Here is a 22165-nt window from a genome sequence, read left to right as displayed (position 1 = left end):
GCAACACTGCCTCTGTCTGGAAGGGTCTAAAACAAATCACCAACTATAAACCAAAACCCCCTCAGACCACAGAAAGCACTCTCCTTGCAAATGAACTGAACAAGTTTTACTGCAGATTCGAACTACAGTCTGCCCCCTCTACTACTGCCCCCTCTCCCCCCCCCCTCTCCCCAACCTCCCCTCCTCCTCCCTTCTCTCCCCTGAGCCCCACCCCCTCTGCCCGCCCACAGTCTGCCCCCTCTACTACTGCCCCAGCTCCCCCCCCCCTCTCCCCAACCTCCCCTCCTCCTCCCTTCTCTCCCCTGAGCCCCACCCCCTCTGCCCGCCCACACCTCTCTGTCTCAGAGAGAGAGGTGAACCGCCTGTTCAAGAGACAGAACCCCCGGAAGGCGGCCGGTCCGGATGCTGTCTCACCCTCCATGTTGAAGTTCTGCGCTGACCAGCTGTCCCCTGTGTTCAGCAACATCTTCAACTCCTCCCTGGAGTGCTGTCAGGTACCAGCCTGCTTCAAGACCTCCACCATTATCCCTGTCCCCAAAAAGTCGAGGATCACGGGCCTGAATGACTACAGACCCGTTGCCCTGACCTCTGTAGTCATGAAGGTCTTTGAACGCCCTGTCCTTGCCCACCTAAAGTCCATCACAGACCCTCTCCTAGACCCCCTGCAGTTCGCGTATAGAGCCAACAGGTCCGTGGAGGACGCGGTCAACATGGCCCTACACCATGTCCTAGAACATCTGGACACGGCCGGGACCTACGCCAGAATCCTGTTCGTTGACTTCAGTTCGGCATTCAACACTATCTTGCCTCCCATACTGGAGTGTGGGCTCTCTGCACTGCAGGTGCCTGACTACACCTGCAGGTGGATCACGAACTTTCTGTCCAACAGGACCCAGCGGGTGAAGCTCGGGAAGTCCATCTCTGAGCTGAGGACCATCAGCACCGGTTCCCCGCAGGGCTGCGTCCTGTCTCCCCTCCTGTTTTCCCTCTACACCAACTGCTGTACCTCCAGCCACCAGTCGGTCAAGCTCCTCAAGTTCGCGGACGATACCACCCTGGTAGGGCTCATCTCCAGGGGGGATGAATCTGCTTACAGGAGCGAGATTGACTTGGTGGTCTCCTGGTGCACCCGGAACAACCTAGAGCTGAATGCTCTTAAGACAGTGGAGCTGATAGTGGACTTCAGGAGGAACCCACCCCCTCCCTCTCCAATCATACTGGGAGGCACTCCAGTCACCACAGTGGAGTCATGCCGCTTCCTTGGGGTGACAGTTTCTCGGGACTTGAAGTGGGGGCCCCACATCGACGCCCTCACAAAAAAGGCCCAGAAGAGACTGTTTTTCCTGAGGCAGCTCAGGAAATTCCACCTTCCTAAGACCACGCTGGTGAATTTCTACACGGCCATCATTGAGTCCATCGTCACCTCCGCCATCATCATCTGGTTCCCCGCTGCAGCGGCCAAGGACAAGGTCAAGCTGCAGCGGGTGATACGCTCGGCGGAGAGGGTGATTGGCTGCCCTTTGCCCCCCCTTGAGGCCCTGTTTAAAAGTAGGGCTTTGGGGAGGGCCAGGAAGATCATGGCTGACCCCGCACACCCAGGACACGGTCTCTTCGCCCCGCTCCCCTCAGGCAGGAGGGTGCGGTCCCTAAAAACTGTGAAGGCCCGACATACAAACAGCTTTTTCCCCACAGCCATCCGGCTCCTAAATGCCGCTGCCCCCCCCCCCCCCCTGACCTGACCCCCTATCTATCTACCCTCCCTCCACCCCCACTGGACTGTCTGGATATGAACACTTGAACACTTGATCTCTGCACTTTATATTTATATTAATTATGACTCTTGCACTTTGATGTTGGTCTTGTCCTGTCTTGCACCTGTCCTGCTGTAAACCGTGCTCCATTGTTCCAAACCAAATTCCTAACATGTTTACATGTCATGGCAATAAAAGTCTTCTGATTCTGATTCTGATTCTGATTCTCAGCGTACCTGGGGGGGTCTCGCTCTGAGGTCACCTGAGGTCTGGGTCACGCTTGGCTTTGGCGGGCGGAAGGAGGACGCAGTGATGGGGGTCGCGGCGTAGTAATGAGCAGGGCCGTGGGTCTTTGTGATGGTGGTGTGGTGTGGGTGGCGCTCCCAGACCGGCTGTAGGACGGAGGAGGAGTCACATCTCTCCAAGCCCTCGTCGTTCTGTGGGATAATGAATGAATGAATGAATGAATGAATGGTCTTTATTGTCATTAATACAGTACAGGTACCGTACAATGACATTTAGGAGGGGGGGCTCCCCTGGTGCTTGGAAAAAAGAACTAAAAACAAGAGAGCCAAGGGTAAAACAAAAAAGAGAAAAGAGCTGGTTGACAATAATAAAGGCTATGTACACTATCTACTATACAATAAAACACTGTGCTGTACTCTATGCTATGCTATAAATATCCAAACTTTTTCCTATATCTGAACCTTATGTAAACATGGGTTGTTTCATATTGCACATAATACTTGTTGCACATTCATTAAAGTGTCGCAGTAGCAGATTTAGAATGTTCACAGTTGTATCTCAATATTTCACTCATATTCCAGTCTAGTAGCTGCCAGAAATGTTCACAGTTGTATTACAATATTGCACTTATGTTTACAATCTAAGAGGCGGTGACGTCGTGAGATTCAAACGCTTTATTGGATGATTCTTCATCTGTGTCTAAACAGGCCTAAACAAACCAGCCTTACGAGAGGCTGAATTGAATTAAGAGGATTCCCTACCAAGCTTGAATAGCCATGTACCAATACATTGAATACATTGAATACATGTGTACCACATGTACAAAAGAGGAGATTTGGTGAGGCTGCGTTCTCGTTTTATGCACCCAGATTGTGGAATGCACTGCCAGTTTACATTAGGGATGCAACCTCAGCACATATGTTCAAGTCAAGACTAAAAACCCCATCTTTTTAATATTGCCTTTGAATGACTGAATAATTAAATGATGATTATATAATGATTGAAGCACTTTGAACTGCAATGTTTGCAGGAAAGGTGCTGTACAAATAATGGTTCTTATTATTATTATTATTATTATTATTATTATTATTATGTAGCTACAGTATGTCATCTCACCTCCTGAGTCGACTCCCCCAGTCTTCTCAGCTCAGCCCGGAGAGCCTTCATCTCCGCCTCCATCCTGTCCTCCAATCTGTTGATCGCTTCATAAATCTGATTGTCCTCTCTCCGATCATCCTCTCTCTGCTGCCTCTGTTCAGCTTCTCTCTGCCACCTCTCCTCCTCCTCTCTCCTCCTCCTCTCCCCCTCTTCTCTCCTCCTCCTCTCCTCCTCTCCTCTCTGCTGCCTCTCCCTCATCTTCATCTTCGACCTCACGTCGGCCTTGATCGAGTCCCTCTCCTGCCTCACTGCATCCGCAGTCTCCTTCTTCATAGCGCCCCTCAGGACCATCTCGTTTCTGATCAGTGTGTCAGCCTGTCGTTTTTGACGGTGGTGTCAGAAAAGATAAACCCATATTTAGAAGGAACGGTGACAGTGAGAGACTGTAAGAAGTTTACATGATTGATTCATATGTTACATGATTGATTGACAGTTAAGAGTTGTTATTTATCGTTAAGAGAGTTAAAAAGAAGTACATTTCTGTTGTAGAAGCTAAGAATGGGTAGAACTGCAGGTTCCAGAATGCCTTGCAGCAAGACGTCATATACAGTAAGTTGACTGTTTGTTGTTTTTGAGAAATGCGAATTGTACATCCAGAATAGAAAGTGAATATCTAATAGCTCGTTTTATTGAATTGAAAGGGATCACAAGTGTATCTCAGCAGATTTGTATATAAAGAACCTTTCGCTTGATAACACCAGTCCTAACCATCATTTCAGAAGGTAGAAATACTACAATTATACCATCAATCTAATGTCTGTGATTGATTTGATTGATTGATATTATGTGTTTGTATAATAAGTGTACTGTTGGTACATTGAGCCAGATTAACCTAACCCTAACCCATTGCACTATTGATGACATACTACCTCAAATGAAGTTAGACAGAATGATATATTAAAGTAATACTTACATTAGGGCTCGCAGTTAGTACATGTCTGATTGGTAGACAAAACTTCATGTTTGACGGTCCTGGATGTAAACAACCTGTCAAAGCAGAAGGAAATGTCATAACTATAGATAACTATAGGCCTAATATTTGTTCTGAATCTTTTCTTTCCCTGTTTACACACTATGAGGGTATAGGACAGTTAGTCACACTGTATATAAGTGCAAAACATGGTCGCTTACTCCTAAGATTCAACTGAAGATGAAATCATTAATGTAATCTTAGAACAACAGCAAATAATTCACAATGACTTAACAGTTCAGTCTGACAGTATGGTGAACAGGTGTCAACATATGATGTCATTGGAATGTGATTATGACATTGTTCATCACCATGGCTCTAATCGGAGCGCACACTGGGTTCAACGTCATAAAGGGACCAAGTAATTTGATTGGACAAGAGGCTTTCCATGAGCGCTGATCAGATTCCAGATAATAATAATAATAATAATAATAATAATAATGCTAGGATAAGATATAATCACAATAATACTGTTGTAGATACATTCAATTGCCCACACAAATGCCCATTGATTTTATCGGAGCAATCTAATTCACCAATCACATTTCATAAACCAACGTTATTGCACCAGAGAGCGTGTGCTAATTATAAATGGGTCCCATGCTAAATGTTGAAATAATGACAGAATTACAATGAAATATATATATATATATTATGATGTTCTCTGGTAACATCTAGCTAAACCTTGTCAATAAAGTTCATCAAAGAAAGAGGCGTAGAGTGGCTTTTCAAATCAGGTGTATTGAACTGGTAAAAACTGCAAGACAAACAGCACAAAACATGTTTCAACAGGATGTACAAAATAATAACTAAAAACATAATATTCCCAACAAATGATGACTAATATATAAAGCTAACAATCCAACACTTGATATTTCGTACTTACAACATTGCTTTGTGTAAAACTGAACATGGATGTTGAATGATGAATGGAGAACAAACGTAACGTCTCGGTCTCTCTTTGGCAAAGAACGAACTCCCAAACCGGAAGTAGATTAACCGAAAGTAGATTTGCGGTAAACAGGAAGTGATGTCACTACATCAAATATGAACCTTTTAACTTTTCCTAAAGAAATAAAGAAAGTGTTGCGGGACAACACACTCCCCGCCTGACCTGTTGATGGTCACTATGGAATTAAGGGTGAGTAATATCAAAGTCTCTTGATCAATCTTTAGCAGAAGTAGAATGAGTTCTGCTGGTTCTCTGTAGAGACAGTAGGTGAGTCTCTGGTCCTCTGTAGAGACAGTAGATGAGTCTCTGGTCCTCTGTAGAGACAGTAGATGAGGAGTCTCTGGTCCTCTGTAGAGACAGTAGATGAGGAGTCTCTGGTCCTCTGTAGAGACAGTAGATGAGTCTCTGGTCCTCTGTAGAGACAGTAGATGAGGAGTCTCTGGTCCTCTGTAGAGACAGTAGGTGAGTTTTCTCCACTGAGATCCAAATCTTTGATCACCTGAGCACAGTCTTCTGGTGAGAATGACTCCATGACTTTCTTCCGGTTCATTTACATTTACATTTTTGGCATTTAGCAGACGCCTTATTCCAAAGCGACTTACAATCAATACATTTGAATACTAAGCACGTGAATCAGCAGTCCACTATTCGTTGCAGGAAGAGTACTCTAGCTCGGGCCCGGGGCCACTGATAGAAGGAAAAACCTTCTCCCTATTATCGCCTTCTACTAAAACGTAATTTTTTTGTTTTGTTTTTTTTTGTTTTGTTTTACTGGAGAAACTGAGAAACAGTACAAGGGGGGCAGTAGGAGTTCTTAGGGACACAGTAGAGGGGAAAGCGGGTGTCTTTAGGAGACGTAGTGGTGAGGGTCAGAAGATGTCTCAGGAGGAGCAGTTAAGATGTAACCTGAAGAGATGGGTCTTCAGTCTACGACGGAAGATGGGTAGTGACTCTGCCGTTCTGACGGCCGTGGGGAGCTCATTCCACCAGCGGGGAGCCAGTGTTGTGAAGAGACGTGATCGGGTTCGACACAAACTTGTGCAAACGAAGGTTTGATTCAGCGAGTGAGGACTGAGTTCGCTGTAGAAGGTTGATAGCCTCAGCCTCAGTAGGTAAGGATATCAGTCATGATCTTCATTCACCAGGAAGCAATGGAACATCTGCTGGATGTCTGCCAGGATTGCGACCTTCTCTTTCCGGAAACGTAGCAGGACCCCGAGGAGGGTATTATTGAGGTCAGGCCCATTGAGGAGCACATCGTTGAGGGAAACACCAAAGTACTGGGCACTGGAATCGAAGACCACCCTGATTTGATTGGGTTTTTGTGGGTGGTAGACGCCAAATGTAGGAAGATACCAGCACTCTTGATCTGGTTTCAAAGGCGGTGCTACCTCGGCGTATCCATTGGCAAAGATTTTCCCCATGAATTTCACATATTGATCCTGCATTTCAGGCCTTTTCTTCAGAGTCCGTTGCAGGGATGAGAACCGCTTGACAACTTGCTCTTTGTTGTTTGGCAGAGGCTGGCGTGGTTCTCTGAACGGCAGTGGGGCGACCCAACTGTTCTCGTTGTCTCTGAAGACGTGTCTGTCCATGATTTCTAAGAAGATGGTGTCTTCCACTGAAGGAGCAGGCTTGTTGTCGTGCTCAGTTCGGTTGAACACTGTCTGTCCCAGCATCCTCTCAGGAGTTTTGTCAGGCTTATTGAAGCCTTGATGTGTGTCCTTGATGTGCATGAAGCTTGGGCAGGGCTCGAAGATTGAAGGCCGTCCGCTGTCGAGCACATGTGTCTTGTATGCATTGACTGTAGGTTTATGCATGCTCCCTAGGCAGACCTCTCCTATTACCACCCACCCTAAGTCTAGACGTTGGGCAAAGGGAGAGTCATGTGGTCCGTTCACTTGCTGCCTGACCTTGTGAACACGAAGAACATCTCTGCCGAGTAAGATGAGTATCTCCGCTTTGGGGTCCAGTTCTGGAATTTGTTGAGTAAAATGACGGAGATGAGGCTGGTGCTGAACTGCGTTTGGGGTCGGAATCTCACTCCGATTGTTTGGAATGTCAGGACACTCAGTGAGTGTTGGGAGAGAGATGTGGACTTTTCCATCCAGTGACTCCATCTGAAGTCCTTCTGCCTTCTTTCCTGATGTTTCTATGATGCCAGAGCATGTTCTGAGACGGTATGGGAAGGTTTCACTCTCCATGCCGAAAAGTTCGAAGAGCTCTGGTCTGGCTAAAGAGCGGTTGCTCTGGTCGTCCATCATTACATAAGCTTTTATAGCTTTATCCTTTGATCCTTTGGGATAGATCATTGCTAAGCAAATCTTTGAGCATGAACGGCTCCACTGTCCTGGACCGCATATTTCTGTGCAGCTTGTGTTGACCTCTATGTCGCTGACTTCAGCATCTCTGACCTCAGCTTCATCCACTTCAGTTTTTTTAGGTTGCACTTCTTCCTCCCCACCGTTCTCTTGTGACGGTGGAGGAGCCTTGTTGTTTGTTTGAGGCGATGGGCCGGGGTGCATGGCCGCATCGTGTCTAGTGCTGTCGCACTCAGAGCATTTTACGTCGCTCTCGCAGTCTTTGGCAAGATGGGAAGTTGTAGAGCAGCATTTGAAGCATATTCCTTTCTCCTTGAGAAAAGCCTTTCGATCATCGAGGGATTTGTTCCTGAAGGTTTTGCACTTCTTGAGAGGGTGAGGTCTATTGCCATGCAATGGACAGTTCTTGTTGGGGTCAACTTGAGATGAGACATCCATCTTCACGTGGATGGGTTTGTTGCCGTTCTTCCCGTTGTATCTGTCTTGTTTTGTCTGGGTGGTGGAACAGCTTTGGTATATGAAGCTTGGGTCGTTTCGCCTTTTGGCTTCTTGGCTCACAAAGTTGCAGAAATAGTGAAAGGGGGGGAAGCGGCCGTCGTTTTGCTCTTTGTACCGCGTTCCCGCTGGTATGGAAGCTTTTCCACGATTGGTCCAATTCCGCGGGAAGTATCTAGATAAGTAAGGCCCGTGAGATATCCATCTTCCTTCGCTCCTTGGATCTCCTGAAGCAGGTCCCCAAGTTGGCGTAGCTTTATGGGGTCTTTGGATGAAATCCTGGGGAAGCCGTCTAGTCTCTGGAATAAGGACTTCTCTATGATTTCGGGGGCTGCATAGCACTCACGTAGTCTCTCCCATGCTTTACTGGGGTTGTTAACATGTACTGACCTTATGCGTTTCGCCTGTTCTCCAGATTCCTTTCCGAGCCATCTGGTCATGAGATCCAACTCTTGTATTGCTGTCAGGCTAGCTTCACTGGTTGCGCTGATGAATGATGAGTACCATGCTCAATAATTTTCTGGTTTATCGTCAAACTGGTACAGACCTGAGTTAACAAGGTCTCGTCGTACCAAATACTGTGCTAGAGTCTCTATTGGATTTGGTGTGCTAGCTGGCTGAGTGTGTCGGGGAACATATGATGGCGTATTTACATTTAAGGTAGGTGTTGGTTTTACAAACTCAGACCTGAATTCAACTTTAGGAGGATCAGGTAGGTTTGGTGGAGGTAAGTACATTCTTTCAGGATGTGTGTATTGTGTCTCAGGATTTGGCTTATTGTAGTTGAGCTGAGACTGTTGTGTGACGCGTCCCACAGGTAGGTTACTTGGTAATGTAACTTTTAACTTTTCCTAAAGAAATAAAGAAAGTGTTGCGGAACAACACATATATATATATATATATATATATATACATATACAAACCATATACAAATATATATATATATTATACACAATTCAAACAAAACAAGAAACACTTATCTTATAGGACATTACCTTGATTATCATCATACTAGCATGACCAGCCCAGCGTCTCACTATACAAGCCGCTTAGGCTTAAATCAACAGGCCTGTGAAGTGTCGCCTAGGCTATTTCAATATTGCAGTATTCAAAGGGGGACTCAATCAAATTGATGGTATACTCGTCATTTTACAATTTGTTTTTGAACAACGCTGAAATTATAAGACTGACTGTGTCCTCCTAAATTGCTTTGAAATTACAGAGCTTAACTGAAACGAAATATGTGTAAGGCATTCTATCTTTTTGTAACCATTTTTTTTTATCATTTAGCTGTACCCATTTAAACGAAGGTGAACGAAATGACACTAGAAAAGCATCTCAAATGGTTGGGGTTTGGGTCAATTTAGCCTATATGTCAAATTCTACCCCTTTCTATGTCACACAATCGTGTCCGTTCGTATGTCACACGCTTTTATCTCCGACGCCACTGGGAACGTTTTTACGAAACTTGTGTGAATGATGCATATGGCCAGATACTGCATTTACAAAATGACACTGAGAGGGCCAATTTCTTACGAAACTTGGGTGAATGCAGTCCGTCTCAAATCCGTGGAATGCTTTCAAATACACATAAAGGCGTAAGAAGTGTGTGTGTGTGTGTGTGTGTGTGTGTGTGTGTGTGTGTGTGTGTGTGTGTGTGTGTGTGTGTGTGTGTGTGTGTGTGTGTGTGGCGTAAGAAGCGAGACGGACAATGAATACAATAACCACACCGTCTGTTAACGTTTCATGTTTGAGTAACTGTGACTTATTCAAAGAACACGACAACATCGTTACTGTCGGTCTACACTTGTTTATTATGTATAATATGATTTGTTCGATATTTCATTTGGCCTTCTTAACTCCACTAAGCTGCATCTTAGTGATCTTGGTTGACTACTGACTTTGACTAACTGTTCATGTCAAACCTGTTGCTAGAAACCTATAGGGGTATCTTAGGATGTTGATGTACATTTAAACATGAACATTGCCCCGCGGTGGCGTAGCGGTCTAAGCACTAGCCACTAGTGCAAGCTGCCCACCGGGGACTGGGATCGAATCCCGGTCTCGCCAGACCCGGATATGGCCGAGGCACACAGGGAGCGGCATATTGAGCTCCAGAGGGCGGTATAGGACTATTTCCGGACAAGGATCCGTCTTGGATCCTCTGGGGCTGCACGGGGTCGTGCGGCGGATCCTACGCAATAGGCAGGGGATAATTGGATGCTAGGTTGAGTTCAATTGGATACCAAATTGGGTGAAAAAGGGATAAAATCTGAAAAAAAAAATATATATATATATATATATATATATAAAACATAACATTAACAGCTCTCGTCACAGCCTCGTTACAGACTTTTGCCATTACTAGGCTTTTAAATAGCCAGGCCGCCACTGGCTTATACAATATGTTGTTTATATGATTGATTGATTGATTGATTATAAGCTTGTTATCTGCCAAGACAATTGAAGAGCTCTTACCTGAACGTCTGTGAAATCAAATGAATGAATGAATGGTCTTTATTGTCATTGCTATAGTACAGGTAGCAAACAACGACATTTGGGAGGGGTGGCTCCCCTGGTGCTAGGAAAGAAAAAAACCCGAAAAAAACAAGAAGGGAAAGGAGCTGGTTTACATAAATAAAGGCTATGTACACTATCCACTATACTATACTGTACAGATAAGACGACTAGGGTTGTCATATTGCACATAGTGTTATTGCACATTCATTTAAAGTGTCGCAGTTTGCAGGCTTGAAATGTACACATTTGTGCCTCAGCACTACACCTGATTTTTTCAATCCAGCAGCTGCCATCAATCCGTCCAGACTGTCCAGGGCCCAGAACCTAGGTCTTTGCTGTGTTCAGGGCCTGGATGGCCCTGGGGTAGAAGCTGAGCTTCAGTCTGTTTGTCCTTGCGGCCATGGTCCTGTACCACCTTTTCGAGGGCAGCCGGGCAAAGTGTTCGTACCCAGGGTGGGTTGGGTCTCTGGAGATCTTGGAGGCCTTCCTGAGGCAGCGTGTGTTGTACAGCTCTTCCAGAGAGGGGAGGGGGGCGCCGGTGATCTTCTGGGCTGTTCTCACGACTCTCTGTAGCGCATTTCTCTCCGCGATTGTGCAGCTGGAGAACCAGTTGCAGATGCCGTAGGTGAGGATGCTCTCCACTGCGCCGCGGTAGAAGGCCACCAGTATCTCCTGCTTGTTGTGTTCCTTCCTGAGGACTCTCAGGAAGTAGAGCCGCTGTTGTGCCTTCTTGATGGTGGCTGCTGTGTTGTTCTTCCAGGACAGGTCATCCTGTATGTGCACCCCCAGGAATCGGAGGGTTGAGACTCTCTCCACGCTCTCTCCGTCGATGAGCAGGGGCTGGACCTCAGATTTTTTCCTCCTGAAGTCCACGATGATTTCCTGGGTCTTTGACTGGTTCAGCAGCAGGTTGTTAACCTTGCACAGCTTGCTCAGCTGCTCTACCTCATCCCTGTACGCCGCCTCGTCCCCCCCCCCGAGATGCAGCCCACCACGGTGGTGTCGTCTGCAAACTTTACGATGGAGTTGCTGGGGTGGACGGGGGTGAAGTCGTAGGTGTAGAGGTTGTAGAGGATGGGGCTTAGCACGCAGCCCTGTGGGGACCCAGTGCTGAGTCTGAGGGCTGTGGAGGTGTGGGAGCCCACCCGCACCCTCTGGGGGCGGTCGGACAGGAAGTCCTTGATCCATGCACATATAGAGTGTGATAGTCCCAGGTCTAGTAGTTTGGTCACTAGCCTGTCTGGAAGGGTGGTGTTGAAGGCAGAGGTGAAGTCCACAAAGAGCAGTCTCGCGTAGCTGTTTCCCCTCTCCAGGTGTGATAGAGTGGCGTGGAGAGTCGTCGCGATGGCGTCCTCTGTGGACCTGTGGGCTCTGTAGGCGAACTGGTATGGATCCAGGTTGGGCGGGAGGCGTGTGAGTATGTGGGCCCGGACTAGTTTCTCGAAGCACTTCATGATGATTGGTGTGAGTGCCACCGGGCGGTAGTCGTTTAGGCAGCTCACCGTGCTTTTCTTCGGGACTGGGATGATAGTTGAGGTTTTCAGGCAGGGTGGGATGGTGGCCTGGGACAGGGACTGGTTGAAGATGTTGGTGAAAACCCCGGCCAGCTGGTCGGCGCAGTCCCTCAGCACCCGTCCCAGGACGCCATCCGGCCCAGAGGCTTTCCTGTGGTCCACCGCCTTCAGCACGCGTCTCACTTCATGCTCTGTGAGGGTGAGGCTGCTGAGAGCTGGAGAGAGTGGTGTTTGTGTTGTGGTTACCTCCGTTCGCCCCTCGTCGAACCGGGCGTAGAAGGAGTTCAGCTTTTCCGCCAGCAGGGGGTCGTCCTCTGCGGCTGTGAGCCTGTTGGCTCTGAAGTTTGTCATGTGCTGAACCCCCTGCCACATCCGCCTGGAGTCGTTGCTCAGGAAGCATTCCTCAATCTACTCTCTGTGGTCTGCCTTGGCCTCCCGGATGCCGCGCTTTAGGTTATCCCTGGTGGTGCTGTACAGCAGTGTGCCCTTCCCTGCGAAGAAGGCATTGTCCCTCTCATTGATCAGTTTTTGGACCTTCCCAGTCATCCATGGCTTCGTGTTGGGGTAGACCCGGACCCGTTTGTCCACGGTGACTGAGTTGGTGCAGTTCACTATGTGGTTCAGAACCGACGACGTGAACTGTTCCAGGTCCTCATTTGACAGAGCACCACGACAGGTTCGATTGAACATGAATTTTGCCCTTCGTTCCTTCAGGCCTGCAAATCTCTCAATTACTTTCTGGTTAAAGTCTGTCAAATGTAGGTTTCAACGCGTTGAATAAACTCTCTGAACGTGTCCGATAAACTCAAATGTAGATTTGTGTGTGTTACTCTCTGTTTCTGCTGTGAGATCTAGAACCTTGGTATCCACCGTCAGTTTATGACGTCATAAGCGATCATTTCGTCTATGACGCATGTCAATGTAGGCTACTTCAGATCGCGATTATGAATTATGGGTGTTTTTTCAATCAATCACGTTTCAATCACGTGACATCATTGGGGTCAGGGCAGGGTTTCCCATAATTAATATTTAAATTATTTGGAACCCATCTCACCACAAATAAATAACGAATAAACCAGTGGCGGCTGGTGATAAACATTTTGGGTTGGGCACAGGTTATGGGGGCACATGCTCCACGGGGAAGAATATCAACTTTAAAATCTGGATTTTAGCATGAGAATATATACAGTATATAACTTGTATTAAAGGGCAAACTGCAAACACAACAAAAATATAATGTACAACAACTGACAAATCAACTGGAATAGTCTTTGTTAGCAGAGTAGACCTAATGTTAACAGAATGGACTTAAACCCTTTGTCTATCTGTGCAGCGGTAAGGTGAATAATTCTAGCAGCTCAAATGGATTGTACTGTCCAGACAGTTGTCTTGTTTAGCCATTCAACTAGGCATTATTTATTCAATGGAGAAAGACATGGAACACAATGCAATTGTGATAATAAATGTGTTCTTTGTTACTTTCAAACCCTGTGTCCCTCCCCAGTTACACTACTTGAACATGAATTTTGCCCTTCGTTCCTTCAGGCCTGCAAATCTCTCAATGACTTTCTGGTTAAAGTCTGTCATTTCAATCACCAGTGTCTTCTCCATTGACATCATGGCCAATGCATTCAGCCTGTCCTCTGTCATGGTGTTCCGGAGAAAGGTTTTGATCCTTTTCAAGGTCGAGAAGCACCTCTCTGCCTCCGCCGTGGTCATGGGTGTGGTTATGAGGATCTTTAGGAGAGTGACAGTCTCTGAAAACACTTCTCCAAGATTGTTCTCCATAAAAAGCTGGAAGAGGTCCACAGCACCACGACAGGCTCTGAACTCCTCATTGCTGTAGAGGAGATTGAGCTCGGTCTTCAGCTGGCTTCCACTGAGCATTGGGTAGGCCTTCAAGGTGCTGTTCAGTGCATCCTCCGGAAAGGCCCCCTTGTACTCTTCAAACCTGTCCCCCTGCAGCAAGGTGGCACTGACCAGGTGGTTTGTGAAGGAGAAGCGCTCCTTGGCGTGTCCAAGTATGGTATCACAGACCTACAGAGAGAAGAAGAATTAAAAAATAATAAATAATAATATGTACCCTGTTCTTTTTTCATGCTAGTGTTTTGGGAGTTCTAGCATTCTAGCGTTGAAAGGTTAAAGGTCCCATATCCTTTGAAAACAGTTTATTGTTTTTGTACTCAGAGGGCTTATGCCAACACTGTGAAAATCAGAAATCTGTACCTATTACAGTATTTCCATAATTTCCTAATTCATATTTCTCCATATTTTAATAACGCAGGGTATTTGCAACATAGCAATGACCAGGAAGTGAATTAATATATAAAATAATATATGGGACCTTTAATGTTAAAACTATACTGAGCACAGTTCCCTCTCCAAAATGTCAAATATAGTACTTTTCTGTTTTTAATAGCTCCTTATTGTAAATGATGCCTCAGGATCAAAATTATTTTTAGTCACATTTCTCAAAATTGTGTGCCTTCATTTTATTTAAACGAAGGCCTCCGGTGTAACATGGACTGTGACTGATTCTACAACATCAACTCACCTCTGCTGCAATCCTTTCATGGTCCTCTAGACTGAGTGCCCGACGTCTCTTTGTTGGCTGAGACCCAGCGCTGCTTTGCTCAACCATGGCATGGAGAGAATTTCTCTTGTTTGCTGATTAATTTGCAAATCGGGTCGTTCCGGTCCAAGCTCTTTAATCCGTTTCTGTTCTTGAATTGAACGCCTTGAAAACGGGTTTTCTTTAAGCGAGACAACCGAATTGTCTTTTAGTTCAGAAGCACTTCTCCCAGTAGAACATGCAGCAGACTCCATTGTTTCACTCTCAAAGTGAGGCGCCAAAGTCACGTAACAGTAATGAGGTCTACAATTGGCTATGGGGAGTTGCCTCCCCCTCCTCCATCTGGACGATCAATTGGCTATGGCGGAGATCCCTCCCCCTCCATCCGGATATGATGTAATCTAGCATCTATATTTGCTCTCCGGGGCGCATTTTTTGCGCCCCGGCCGGGAAATAGGAGACAGCCAATTGGAGCGCTGCTACAGCTCACGTGTAAGCCAAAAGTATTTGGCCTGCCATAGACTTGCATTCGGCCGGCGCCCCGACTCCTCCCCTATGCATTTTAACAGTGAATTTTACACACACACAGATACATTTTTTATTGTATTGGAGGATTTTTAATGAATGCTGATAGGCACCGACAGAATATCAGCCGCATTTTGTGAATAAACAATGTTTATTTAAAAAAAAAAATCGCAACTAGGAAGTGAAGGTGGGGGCGGCGCCCCAGCGCCCTCTATTGGCCAGCCGCCACTGCCATAAACGTATATATATATATATATATATATATATATATATATATATATATATAACGTATTTAATCCCGTTTCCTAATCGAAAATACAACATCATCAGCGACGACTGTGGGTTATTGCATTTACTGCTGTTCTCTGGTTCATGTTCTTATAGCAGTGCTCAGTATAGAGTATTTTAGATGAACATTCGTAATATAGTCTCTGATGTTCATGGTCAATTAAATCAGCCTATTTTGTGAAACAAATAATGTTCCCGCTAATAGGTTAACCATGCAGCCTCGCACCTAACGCTAGCTTCGAACTATTCATAGCAATATGCGTGGGGCAAAAATAATCTATTGCCTCTAAAATCACCACGAACAGAACGGTGGAGGTACGGGAAAACAGGGCTCATGTCGGTGTCCTCAAAGGTAAGAGTTGGTTTTCTTTAACTCAGCTGATGCATTACCTTGCTGTTGTTGTTTACCGAATGCTCCATCTGACTGTCACACTGATTTTACTTGTGTAAACAGTAACGTTAGCCGGTTTTTACGTCTTTGTTTTGAGCGCCAGTGCGCGTTTTATGCGTGTGCACGTGAAAAACATTTCGAGGGTCACCGAGGATCTTGTATCTCTGGGGGGGGGGGGGGGGGGGGTGAGTTTTGTATCTCTGGGGGGGGGGCTGATGAAAAGGTTCCTGTGAAGATCCTGAGGAACATTGGGGGCGTCTGAATCATTTGTGTTAGTCAGTGTTCCTTTCCTGCCGGTGACAGACACACACAGGGGTGTTGTGGATCAGGGATTAGGGTTGTCGGTTCCCTTACATAGACTGGAGCTGATGTCCGATCTGGTGCAGGGTGAGGTTATAGTTGGTGTAAGTAAGTAAGTAAGTAAAATGTATTTATACAGCACCTTTCCCAGACCAAGGGTCACAAAGTGCTTTACATAATAAAGAAGAAACACAATAAAGCATAATAAAAGAGCGAAAGTCATAGCAGGTTAAAACAGGCAAACAAGTGAAAATAAGAACAAGTAACAAACAAGTGTACAACAACATCAACAGGACACAGACAGACAGGCCCTAGGGGCTATCCAGAAGCCTGTCTATACAAGACAGTCTTTAGCGTTTTTTTAAAAACCTCGACCGAGCCAGCTGATCTAAGATCCAAGGGCAGAGCATTCCAATTCTGTGAATCTGAATAAACAATAAAATATATAAAAAATGGTAATACCATAATGGTATATTTACAGTACATGGACAGTGGATTGAAGCATTGGAACAAACCCTCACTCATTGGAAATGTCTGTTTTTTGTAGTTGGACATACAATTTTCTTACAGGTGAGAGAGTAAGTAAAGACAGTATCTGACTGCATTGCCCACAGCAACCCAATATTCAATTAGAATGATGTTATGATTTGATATGAATTCAATGTATACCTCTTATTAAATTATAAATACTCTGGTTGTTATATTTGCCTTTTGGTTGACAGCAAAAGAGGGAGAGAGGAGGATAGAGAGGGAGAGAATGAGAGAGCAGGATGGTGTCGGCACACCAGAGAGAGAGCAAGAACCAGGTGAGAAAGTGGACATGTAGTCAAGACCACATAAGTAGCCTTGAGAACCGATGGTTCTCGAGCCTAACGGCCCTTAGGGGGCAGGAGCCTATCTCCTGTTTCTGTAGCGTGAGGCAGCTTGATGTACAGTCCATGCCACCCCCCCCAAGGCAGCAAACACTGGTGTAGATGCATACTGTATGCATAAGTGAGTGTGGTGGTGCTTATGGGGTGTCGCTACGGGACAGGTGTCGCTCTGACTGGGAGGGCAAAATCACAGTATACCCACTAGAAAAAACTAGACTACACCAATGAAGACACATATAAACTAACTAACAGGCAACAAGGGAGAAAGACACATTAATAATGATAATAACAACAATGCACACATTCACACACACAATACACACTCAACATATGCTTATACACACACGCACGCACGCACGCACGCACGCACGCACGCACACACACACGCACACACACACACACGCGCGACGACTCGCGACGCCACGACTCTCCACTCCACTCTATCCCACCTGGAGAGGGGAAACAGCTACGCGAGACTGCTCTTTGTGGACTTCAGCTCTGCCTTCAACACCATCCTTCCAGACAGGCTAGTGACCAAACTACTAGACCTGGGACTATCACACTCTATATGAGCATGGATCAAGGACTTCCTGTCTGACCGCCCCCAGAGGGTGCGGGTGGGCTCCCACACCTCCACAGCCCTCAGACTCAGCACTGGGTCCCCCCAGGGCTGCGTGCTAAGCCCCATCCTCTACAACCTCTACACCTACGACTTCACCCCCGTCCACCCCAGCAACTCCATCGTAAAGTTTGCAGACGACACCACCGTGGTGGGCTGCATCTCGGGGGGGACGAGGCGGCGTACAGGGATGAGGTAGAGCAGCTGAGCAAGCTGTGCAAGGTTAACAACCTGCTGCTGAACCAGTCAAAGACCCAGGAAATCATCGTGGACTTCAGGAGGAAAAATCTGAGGTCCAGCCCCTGCTCGTCGACGGAGGGAGCGTGGAGAGAGTCTCAACCCTCCGATTCCTGGGGGTGCACATACAGGATGACCTGTCCTGGAAGAACAACACAGCAGCCATCATCAAGAAGGCACAACAGCGGCTCTTCTTCCTGAGAGTCCTCAGGAAAGACCACATCGGACAGGAGATGCTGGTGGCCTTCTACCGCTGCGCAGTGGAGAGCATCCTCACCTACTGCATCTGCATCTGGTTCTCCAGCTGCACAGCCGCAGAGAGGAATGCGCTACAGAGAGTCGTGAGATCGGCCCAGAAGATCACCGGCGCCCCCCTCCCCTCTCTGGAAGAGCTGTACAACACACGCTGCCTCAGGAAGGCCTCCAAGATCTCCAGAGACCCATCCCACCCTGGGTACGAACACTTTGCTCGGCTGCCCTCGAACAGGCGGTTCAGGACCATGTTCGCAAGGACAAACAGACTGAAGCTCAGCTTCTACCCCAGGGCCATTCAGGCCCTGAACACAGCAAAGACCTAGGTTCTGGGCCCTGGACAGTCTGGACGGATTGATGGCAGCTGCTGGATTGAAATCCGGTGTAGTGCTGAGGCACAAATGTGTACATTTCAAGCCTGCAAACTGCGACACTTTAAATGAATGTGCAATAACACTATGTGCAATATGACAACCCTAGGGTACATAAGGTTCAGAGAATAGGAAATGTTAGAATAGGTATAGCATAGCATAGAGTACAGCACAGTGTTTTATTTGTATAGTATAGTGGATAGTGTACATAGCCTTTATTTATGTAAACCAGCTCCTTTCCCTTCTTTTTTTCTTCTTTTTTTTCCCCCTAGCACCAGGGGAGCCCCCCCTCCCAAATTTCGTTGTTTGGTACCTGTACTATATCAATGACAATAAAGACCATTCATTCATTCATTCATTCATTCATTCACACACACACACACACACACACACACACACACACACACACACACACACACACACACACACACACACACACACACACACACACACACACAATAAATGGCTTGTGTTGACTTCAGTCTCAGCACTGTGTGGGTTTATTGATCCACCTGTTAGACTAATTATTATTGTGTACGGCAGCACTTTTTGGGGAAAAAAGGAGTTGTAACATCTGACGCATCTGATATACTATAAATCATAATATTATACCTCACCGCTTGCCATTCAGGCCCTGAACACAGCAAAGACCTAGGTTCTAGGCCCTGGACAATCTAGAAAACTTGATGGCAGCTACTAGATTGTAAACATAAGTGCAATATTGAAATACAACTGTGAACATTTCAAACCTGCAAACTGCGACACTTTAAATGAATGTGCAACAATACTATGTGCAATATGACAACCCTTGTGTACATAAGGTTCAGATATAGGAAAAGTTAGGATATTTATAGCATAGCATAGAGTACAGCACAGTGTTTTATTGTATAGTATAGTAGGATAGTAGATAGTGTACATAGCCTTTATTTATGTAAACCAGCTCTTTTCCCTTTTTTATTTTACCCTTGGCCCTCTTGTCTTTAGTCTTTTTTCCAAGCACCAGGGGAGTACCCCCCAACTAAATTTCGTTGTATGGTACCTGTACTGTATTAATGACAATAAAGACCATTCATTCATTCATTCATTGCCATAGGATAGACGTCAGCTATTCCCGCGAGACCAGGGAACGGGATGTGAAACGGGACGTGGAACTAAGATGGCGGATCAATAAACGCACACAGTGCTGAGACTGAAGACAACACGAGTCATTTATTAAGTTTATAACTGTGCTAGAGGGCAAACATTACAACATGTTCACTTATTACACAAAGACTGGGAAAGCGACACTGGCTTGAACAACAACGGAAGCGCCGACCTAACGGTAGGAGTTGGAGTGATTGATGAATGAAGCAGAGAGCTGCTAGATACAATGGTCACTTGTCCTGAAAAACCTGGAAATTCAGGGACTAGATTTCCAATTCTTCTTCTTCTTCTTCTTCTTCTTCTTGTTCTTCTTGTTCTTCTTGTTCTTCTTGTTCTTCTTCTTCTTCTTCTTACATATTATATTTAGCTGGTGGAAGCTTGTGTTGCATGATGGATGGTGTATAGCTTGACTCTGATCGCCTGTATTTGATTCACACTCCACTGTGTCCCAGATGTTTCTTTCAAATAGGAGGTGGCCTGCAGAGATAAAATGCTGGTAGAAACCGTCACTTATTCTCTTTGTGTCCATATGATGTTAGACTTGGATAAAAGTTGATGAGGTGGACAGGGAGAGGAACTATTGAGTTTCAGTGATTTAACTGCTTTCCAAACTATAGTTGGATCACCACCAGAATCAGTGATGGTGTTTAAATAGTAACTTGATTTAATCATGGCAGTATCATCTATCATTTATTTCTGAACTGAAGGATAGTCAATCAGTAGCTAAATCAGTAGGTCTGGCCTTAAGACAAGCTTGGTTTCTGACCTGAATTAATTCAGAGAGCTCAGTAAAGTACCATGGATTTCTACCTTTTATCTGGAGAATGCTTATCAGAAATACACAAAGAGGGAAACAGTGCTATACCAGCATCAAGAATATAGGAAACACTGGGTAGATCCCACTGATACAGTTCATATAGGAAACACTGGGTAGAACCCACTGATACAGTTCATATAGGAAACACTGGGTAGTTCCCACTGATACAGTTCATATAGGAAACACTGGGTAGATCCCACTGATACAGTTCATATAGGAAACACTGGGTAGATCACACTGATACAGTTCATATAGGAAACACTGGGTAGATCCCACTGATACAGTTCATATAGGAAACACTGGGTAGTTCCCACTGATACAGTTCATATAGGAAACACTGGGTAGATCCCACTGATACAGTTCATATAGGAAACACTGGTTAGATCCCACTGATACAGTTCATATAGGAAACACTGGGTAGATCCCACTGATACAGTTCATATAGGAAACACTGGGTAGATCACACTGATACAGTTCATATAGGAAACACTGGGTAGATCCCACTGATACAGTTCATATAGGAAACACTGGGTAGATCACACTGATACAGTTCATATAGGAAACACTGGGTAGATCACACTGATACAGTTCATATAGGAAACACTGGTTAGATCACACTGATACAGTTCATATAGGAAACACTGGGTAGATCACACTGATACAGTTCATATAGGAAACACTGGGTAGATCCCACTGATACAGTTCATATAGGAAACACTGGGTAGATCACACTGATACAGTTCATATAGGAAACACTGGGTAGATCACACTGATACAGTTCATATAGGAAACACTGGGTAGATCACACTGATACAGTTCATATAGGAAACACTGGTTAGATCACACTGATACAGTTCATATAGGAAGGAAACACTGGTTAGATCCCACTGATACAGTTCATATAGGAAACACTGGTTAGATCACACTGATACAGTTCATATAGGAAACACTGAGTAGATCACACTGATACAGTTCATATAGGAAACACTGGGTAGATCCCACTGATACAGTTCATATAGGAAACACTGGTTAGATCACACTGATACAGTTCATATAGGAAACACTGAGTAGATCACACTGATACAGTTCATATAGGAAACACTGGGTAGATCACACTGATACAGTTCATATAGGAAACACTGGGTAGATCACACTGATACTAGGCCTGGGCGATTTTACGGTTATACCGTAATCCCAGTGGTTTATGTCAATACCGCCATAAAAAATACATAAATTGCTATATATAATAAACGCCTTTATAAAAACGGCCACGCACTTTCGATACATTGTTCTCATTACCGTACTTCCTAAACTAAATGTGCTATCAGAACAATTTCAACGGTTCCATATAGGGTTATTACGGTTGTAGGAGCCATATATGGTCGTGTGATACATGTAATTCACTGTTCGGGCATGGGGTATATAAGGTACTACTTTTGTTGTTATCGTCAGGTGTTGACCCCGGAAGGGCAAATAGGTTTTGACCGCTTTGGCGCTGAGTTTGTTTATTGTTATTTCTGTACAAGTGAGTAAGCCATTGTTGGCACATATTAAAGCAATAAATGTTTACTATACTGCAAATCAACGACTACGGATCCTGTGTAATAACCAGCAACACTTAAACTAGAACGCACGGCGCGTCAACCAGACAGTCCACGGGTTAGCATCTCAGTAGCTCAGTATTAGACTGTGCTCATATAACAACGGTAATTCAAAGCACGAAGCTTTGGGTATTTTACTTTTGGTCCCTTGAAAAAGAGGGGGCTACATATTAAAGAGCTGTAATTCCTAGACCCTTCCTCCAATCTGCATCTGAATACCCTCAAATTAAAGAGGGTATTCAGTCTGTAC

The sequence above is a fragment of the Nansenia antarctica genome (genome assembly GCF_963989245.1).
Source record: "Nansenia antarctica genome assembly, chromosome: 4".
Lineage (NCBI taxonomy): Eukaryota > Metazoa > Chordata > Actinopteri > Argentiniformes > Microstomatidae > Nansenia > Nansenia antarctica.
Note: the sequence above shows the minus strand (reverse complement) of the source record.